The following is an 8,453-nucleotide window of genomic DNA, read 5'->3' as shown; positions in this document are numbered from 1 at the left end:
AGGTTGTATACAGTACTTCTTGGTGGTCAGTATCTTACCTGCAGTAACCAGGAGTCAAAGCAATTTTAGTTTAGAGAATCTGGGAAATTTGTCTTCGTCACTCAAATTACAGTTTTCAGAAAGTCTCTTCAAAAGCAAACTTCCAAAATAAGTCCTCAAAATGTTTGCATCAGATAGTTGTGCGAAACAGGTACATTTAACACTTAATGCAGATTTGCAGCATTTTGATGATGTCATTGTCTGGAATCTGGGGCTGACAAAACCCATAGGTCTCTAAACTTTACGGTGACACAACAGCCCAGAAAGAAAAATATTAAACAGGTACTCATTTAGCTAGCCATTAGCCTAGCCTGGACAAAGACTTTACCTCTTTTCTCCCTAATTTATACTCTTTGACTAATGTCATAGCACATAAGTTATGAATTGTTGATAACTTTTTGACGAGGCATCACTTAAAAACAATAACAATTACCTATACCCCAACAAAAATGTCAGTTTTAAAGTACTTCATATACCTGCAAATCCAGTGTGAATTACAAAAAAAACCACTGGATTGTGATAGATTAGGGATCTGCACTGAAAAATAAATGGATAGAAGGGTATTTGGAACAAAAATATCTAAATCCTCATGTTTATAATAACATTTTAAAATAACGTGTACACAATTAAGTCAGATTCAAAATCTTTTGGGGAAACAGTTTTATTCCTACTTGAGCATCCTGATGCTAAAGAGGTAAATTCACCGCTGGTAACCAGTTCTCACTGCACTTCTACCATCTGCTGGAAATCCATTGCTGGCCCGTCTCTCTGTGTTGTATCATGTGCTGAATTTCCACAGGTTTGACAGACACAAAAAGTACATAGCACAGCTTTAACTGCTGAGTGTCTGAGGAGAGGGGAAAAAAATCACTTCCTTGAGACATAATTTTACCGGTCAGTAAATCCCTTTTCTTCCTTTAGAGGGAAAGCTAACCTGCACTGGTGCAATAATCTATCATGTTTCCTGTGCAGCTCAACTGCTCTGCTTCAATTTAGGAATATGTTCAAGGAACGGTACACAAACTGCTTGAACCCTTCAGATTTCTCTATGAATCTCTGCCTCTCTGAGCGGTGTGCCTGTTCATGCAACTACAATATGGTTTTGGAAGTGAACAGATGCTTTGTGTTTGAGTGGTTGTGTTTAAGCAGCAAAACTTAGAAAGGGGATAATAGTCAAAAATCACTACAACTATAAAATTAGCATCAGCTTAGAGAAAACACTATAAATGTATGCTGTTTGTGTAAAAAGTATAAATGAATAAGATGTTTAAAATTAAAATGATACAACTTTATGTATGAACATACTCAGTATTAGAGATACCAGTCAGGAATTATATTCTTTGTGGTAGTGTTGGCCAAATAACTGGTCTGTCCCTCGCCTCTGCACTCAAACTCTCAATCAAGAGAGGGTTGTTCCGCTGCAAGGATGGTGGAAGCAGGAACACGGTGTGCTGCCCTGCAACAGCGCCACTGACTGCTTCATCAGCACGCCATAATTTATGTTGTGTTAATTAGGTCCCTGTGGCTGGCGAGTAGCAGTATCAGCGGTGGCTGATCTCACAAAGGAAGAAAAGAAAGTCCTCGCAGACACACAGTCACATTAACATGCCCTCCGAAATGGCACCAAACTGAGATACAGGCGTGTCATAATTAATGTTAGTGAATTATTAATGTGGCCTTCCTTCGTATGTTTATGTGTGAGTGTGTGTGGTTGTACAAGCCCTTGTGTTTTTTCTTTTCTTTTTTGTGTGTGTGTGTGTGTGTTTACCTGCAGCCTCTTGTGAATTTTTAGGACTAAAACCTTCAACCCGAGCTGCTTCCTTCCAGTTCATTCGGTGGACAAATGTCATCATCGGGAATCTGGGGGTGGGAAAACTCAGCTGCTGGAACGGCCCAGCTCAGCCGTTCTGCCTCCTCATTAGCCTGGGCCGAGGTCAGAGGGTCAGGCAGAGGAGAGCCCGCGGGGTGCTGGCACCACGGTGCACCAAACACACAGGCAGTCCTGCAGGCTCTGCAGCTGTGCTATTAGCTCACAGTCTGCTGCCGAGGGTCGGTGCAGGTCGCACACAGTGGTCCACTGCGAGGATCGCACACATACACACACACCAATGTACAAACATAGACGCATGATAATCTGTGAACTGTACAATACACACAGAGAATAGTTCCCAGAGAGGCATGAAAACTTGCACATACACCTAAACACACACACACAGTGAACCCACATTCAATGGAAAGGCTGGTTGATATTAAGATCCATATTGACAGAGTGAAATCCCATAAGCACCTCAGTTCTCCCGTATGTCAAATATTCCTCTAGGTGCGGATCATTCCGTTTTATTACCCTGCCTTAAAAGTCAATTGCACAAGTGTTTCAAGTCCTTTGGTGAAGTGGAATAAAATGCTTGTACACACACACTCTCTCTCACTCAGACTTTGTCAAACTTTTAGTCGAGATTCTGACAAACTTAAATCTAAAGTCTAAAATGTCTGTTTCTGTCTAATTTATAAAATTCATAAACCAGTTTCAGATGAATATAAATAAAAACATTTGACAAGATTGTTTCTTTTCTTCTGAGTGTCTTAAATACATTGTTATGTATTAGACTGCGGAGAGCAACTAAAAATTCAAAGAGAATAGTACCATCTACAGATTATTGCATTTACCTAAACTAATGTGTAACAATATAAACCATTTGTAGAAGAACAGAAATAGGAAAAGCAAAACACTTTTTGCAAATATAATAACTGAAAAAAAAGAATCTTGAATATCTTTATTCAGATTTCAGGCATTTCTTTTTTTTTGTAGTTTTTGTTCTGAGTATTGCAGCACTTGTAATATGTTTAAGAAAACAGCAACAACAAAAAGTTTCACAGCCAGTTTGTTTAATAATTTATGCATGTGAAGCAACAAGGGAATAAATATGCCTTTTGAACACACATTACAGAGGCATGGCCTGACAAGAAGCTGTTTTAGTATTTTTTTTTATTTTATTTTTTTGTGTGTGTTTTTACAAAGCCTGAATGGTTCGTAATACAACTCCTCCCCAAGACATTTAAATTGGTAATCACCACAGAGCTGTAACATCATACAGACAATAAATAATTTAGACAAATGTCCATTCAGCATATTTTCATCAACTCTCCCTCAAATCTCTCTTTATTTCCATTCTGTCCAACTATGAAACCCTTTCATTTGTCAATGTTCAACAAGATTAAATCCTAATTATTGCAGCTGAGTCTCTAATTTAAAGAGGATCAAGAGCAAGAAGGGCCTTCTGGGATTTAGAGGATGGAATAAGTGGCAACTGGAAATGAGTGAAATCTTCTCGGACATTTGGCACTTTGTGGACAAACCTTTTATTATTTTTTTTCATGAGCCGCGATGAAAATCGTGTTTTCCCGTACAGTAAAATGTTTTGGAAGTAAACAAATAAGAACTGGTCACAGCTCCTCGTGCAGACCACTCATCATGTAGAATAATGCATTAGTATTTACTATCATCTGCATTCATGCAGTTTGTCTGACAGCACCTCTGGAGCTGAATGCAACCAAGAGCAACACTGTTTACCATTTGTGCATTGGTATTTGGCACTGTCCAAACATTGGAGCATGTTACGTCACGCTTGCATCAGTGAGGTTTTGAATAATAATAAAAAATTTAGTCTCCTTTGGGTGTCTTGAGATACGAGGCAATGAGTTTGTTGTGACCAAACATACAGTATCTTCAACTTAGCCGTCAGAGCTGAAAGACTGTTTGATGGAACTTTGCTGTGACTCTGATTGACTTCGACTCGATAGTGTGGAGACACGTGTGTGCATGTGTGCTTGTGTGTTTGGTAGATGATAACCAACATAGCGGGGGTCCGACAGCGAAGGCAGCGAAGGCAGCATGTGCTTCGAAGGCACAATATTCGAACACTGCACCCGCACTCCTTAGCCCCCCGCTACAGCAGTGCAGGAAAACCACTGCAGGAATAACAAGTCCAAGATGTTGGATAAAATCGAGTCTGTAGCTACAAAAGTCAAGAATCAACATGAAAAATGTCAATGTTTGTTCAGAGAGGAAGGGGGGAAAATACATCTTAAAATATACATTTATTCAGAGCCTGTGCGAGATCAAACAGCAAAATTGATCTGCTCTTTCTTCAACCCCCCCCCCACCCNCCCCACCCCACCCCACCCCCATAACTCGTCTCACCGCTTATTGACTTTCTGCTCAGGCCATCACCATGACCACTCCAGCCTGGCCCGCTGTCACCTCTCTTTAGACCAGAAACTCAGCTATTATGGGATGCGGTTCATTTGGCAGCCATGGGCGAAGATATAGCTAGAGAAGTGCAAAACGAACCCATTCACACTCGTGTTCCAGTGCACTAAACCTCAAGAACCGGGTCGGGTTGTCTCAGAGAGGTGAGACGCTCTCAGACCACAAACAACGGACTAATTAAGAGTCCGACTCTGAGCCAGGCCTCTCCTGGACCTTCTGGCTCTGATCCAGCAGAAAATCTCTTTTATGATTGCCTTATTTTTTTATTAAAAAAATTTAATCAATTATTCAGGGGGCTTTGAAGAGTTTTCTGAAATGTTTCAAAGCATTAAAGACAATTAGCAGGACTTCTTTAAAACACTGCAAACAAGAAGAAATGAAATCATGAGTAAAGGATGTCATGAATTCTGAGACAAACCTAATATTAGTCAAAAAGAGATACTTTCTTTGTAATGACTTTTAAGAAACATATTTATATGCCACCTTCTTTTTCTTTTGGCTGTACCCTCTCTACCACAGTGAGTCACCCTCTGCATCTACCTCTGTGTCCTCTTCTCTGCATCCATGCATCCACTGTTTAGTTGCAGCTCTAACATTAACACAGCACTGTCCCTCCTCTGGACATGTCCAAACCACCTCAGTGTCTCTAACTTTAGCTCCCAGTGCTCAAATGATGATCTCGATCCTCATCTTATCCATGCTTGTTACTCCCAAGGAGGACCACAACATCTTCAGCTCTGCCACTTCCAAACCTGTCTCTTCTTTTTGTCGATGTCGCTGTCTCCAAAAGCTCTAGCACTTTAAATCTATCCCTCAAACCACTGTAACTTGTGTTTTTTACAGCAAGAAACCAAATATGTGGCACTTTTGTAGTACTGCATAAAAAGTAGTAAATGAAAGTAATAACACAAAAAATTCAAACTGATCTGATAGAGTTAAACAAAAGCATATAATTTATGACAGTTTTGAGAAAACTGCGTTTGAAATGATTATCTAAAGCTAGAAGTAATGACTCACGGTCACTGAAGAAATGCTGGGTTTTGGTGCGGAGGTGAGATGGAAGCAGCAGCTGGTGTGCAGGCAGATCTTTAATTGTTCAGAGAGGAGGATCGATAGCAGCAGGAAGAGATGGAAGGAATGATGGGCATCCCAGGCAACGTGTTGAAGTAAATTACATTACAAACCCAGACACTGACTCATGATGAAAAAAGAACAGAGGTAGAAAAACAGCCAGAGGGCTTTTTTTTTCTAGAGAAGTTTTAATTTGTGGACCCCTCAACTATATTGTTAGTATAAAGTCTGTATAATAAGGGACTAGAAGGTAAAAGCTTTTTCTTCAAGAGTTGTAGAAATAAAACTTAATGACAGTATTTAAAAACATATAATTACAAATTTAAATGTAGCAATGTTTGTTTTCATGAGACAGTTTTGAAAGAAAATATTTTCGTGAGCATAAATGTAATTTGATGTTTTAAATAAAATTTTCTAAATGCAAACACTCTATCAGATTCAATCGCCTTCAACACAACCATAAATTTTTAGAAACTATAATCCAGGAAATGAACATAAAACATGAATTATGAAACAATTTTTTGTTTTGGTTTTATATTCCGCAAAAAAGCAAATAACTTCAACTCAGTTTATAAAGGTTGTTATTTTTGTCACAGTAGCCTAAGGAAATGGCTTGAAAATTGTTAAGAATTTAAGGAAGATATTTGTGTCATCACAATTTTTATACATTTTAATTTAATGCTTAAAATTACTAAAATAGGCAAAGAGAAAAGAAAAATGTACATTAAATGAAAATGTATTAAATAATGTAAATTCAGAGTGGTCAAACCAGTTTAAAGATGCTGTGTGAATGCTGAGTGCTGAATGTTTTTGCAAAAAAAAAATAGTTGAAGAACAAACTGACTGAGTTGTTTGAAATAATACAAGTGCAACACAAGCTAAAATCTAAAAACTAAATTTGTAGCAAAAAGCTAAAATGACCTAAATGTGCCATTAAAAGCAAAAAAGAATTGCTAAATCATAAGGAAAAACCTTGATATAGCAAAACAGTATAAAAAATATCAAGTGGTAAATTTTAGAGAACAATGATTTTGTAAGAATTAAAAAAATCTCTATGTCAATCTGAGGCAAAACCTTTGTAAATAAAGTTAAAAACCTCAAAAATATAAAAATTACATACACTAAAATAATAACACATATATTCCCAGTTGAGCTAAATGTTGATACTTAAATTGGTAAAACAGAACAAAGTATGCAAAAGTATTTTGGTGGCAGAAAGGAAAAATACACACACAAAAATCCGACAAATAACTACACATAAACAGGAAGAAGATAGAATGAAAGCTGAATTATTTATTGTTATTAAATATAAGGAATATAATCTAAAATGTTTGTTTTGTGGTTCACATTAAAAAAAACTGTCCAGAACGAAACACATTTGCACATTTTGTATAATTTCCTTGTCCTAACGTTCCTCCTCTGGTCGGATCCAATCAGCATATTTTTTCTTTTTTAAAATGCAGTCTGCTTGTGGTCTTGATCTTTCTCGCTCTCTAGTCCATCATGTAGTTTTTCCATCCCCGGCCTCTTGTGTGATGTGACAGAGTGAAAGTAGGTGACCAGTGGGCGGCCCCGGCGAGAGCCGGCTCAGAGGTCAGCCGGTCACTGTCCCGACGAGGCCGCCCTGCCGCGGGTCACCTGCTGCCCGCTTTCCTCTCGTTATTTATCTCTTCCTGACAGTTCATTCCTCTTCCTGTCAAAGCCCCTCCTCTTCCATCTTACTGTTTTTCAGCCCCCCTCTCCCCTCTGCAGGGTTTGGCACAGGTCCTCTCGTCCTTTCACTAACACCGGCTACCAAGGCCAAGGCCCACGGAGTCGTCGACCCGTTTGCATCACTCCTGTCCAGGTCAGATGACATCCAGATTCACCGGCCTTTCTAACAATGGGAGGCAAACTTCCACAGTCTGTGTGTGTGTGTGTGTGTATCTGTGTGTGTGTGTTGCTCAGTGGTCCACCAGAGGGGTAATTACCGCTCCACAGTGGACTTGGACCTGGACTCCTTGCCCCCTTCAGTCTCAATGGAGCAGGCAGTACGCGACACTCCCTTTCATTAGGAGCCCGGCCTATGAGGAAGAGCTTCCGAAGCAGACAACATGAAGGGCCTTCTTTGGCCGGTGATGAATTGGTTCGCCTCGCAGAAGTGGTGGGGGTGTGAAAGTATGACACTCAGAGGACATAAAGAGGATGAGGAAGTCACAAATACAGCACAAGAGAGAAGAGGAGAGGTTTTTGCGGGTAAAAATATCTCCATCTGAAGGAAGGGAAGGCTGATTTTGGTCGTGCAGGTGTGTTCAGCGATTATTAAAAGTAGAGAGCACTTCAGAGACTGTAGACCTACGTAGATATGAAGAGACTCACCCTGCGCATCTGTCTTCAGATCATTTTAAACTAAAATAATCTTGTTTTGCTAAATGACAGAGTTTAACCATTTTGATTAACTGTTGAAATGCTTCACAGTTTCTGCAGTGCAGACATGTCCTAGTTTAGGCGAGGTACAAGGTGGGTTTGTGAAATGGAAACAGGTCCATATACAGCAGACATAACAGGCATTGGATTAGATTATAAAATGCTACATTCTAAATGTAATTGTTGCACTTTTTGCTCTTAAAACAGGTAAAACAGTTTAACTATTCAAATAAACCCTAGCCAGAAAAGAGAAAGTACGTTTGTTTCATAATAGAAATCCATAAAATAAGGTTAATTTTGAGTGGAAAGTTAACATTTCCACTTTGACTGCAGAAGGATTTTCTGTCAGCGTGGCCTCGTTTTCTTTTTTCTTCTTCCGCCTCAGCTTGGTACATCCTAGATTCTCTTTGGTCCCCCATGGGTCCAATGATCCCCAGATCATCTATATTCTGATGCCCTTATAAAGCTAATGTGCTGATTTTACGTTTTCAACCTGCCGTGATCCTCCCCAATCCCCTCTGTTCCCTCCGGTTCCTCGCTCGCACTCAAGTGAGGATCCGCTGCAGCTTTGATCACAGTCCCCTGTTAAAGGTTTAAAACGTCTCAATTCCCGGCGATTGTTGGGGCCTCTGCGGTTTACTTTAAGCATCTCCCCATGCTCCCCACC

This window comes from Austrofundulus limnaeus, unplaced genomic scaffold (assembly GCF_001266775.1).
Source record: "Austrofundulus limnaeus strain Quisiro unplaced genomic scaffold, Austrofundulus_limnaeus-1.0 Scaffold44, whole genome shotgun sequence".
Lineage (NCBI taxonomy): Eukaryota > Metazoa > Chordata > Actinopteri > Cyprinodontiformes > Rivulidae > Austrofundulus > Austrofundulus limnaeus.
Note: the sequence above shows the minus strand (reverse complement) of the source record.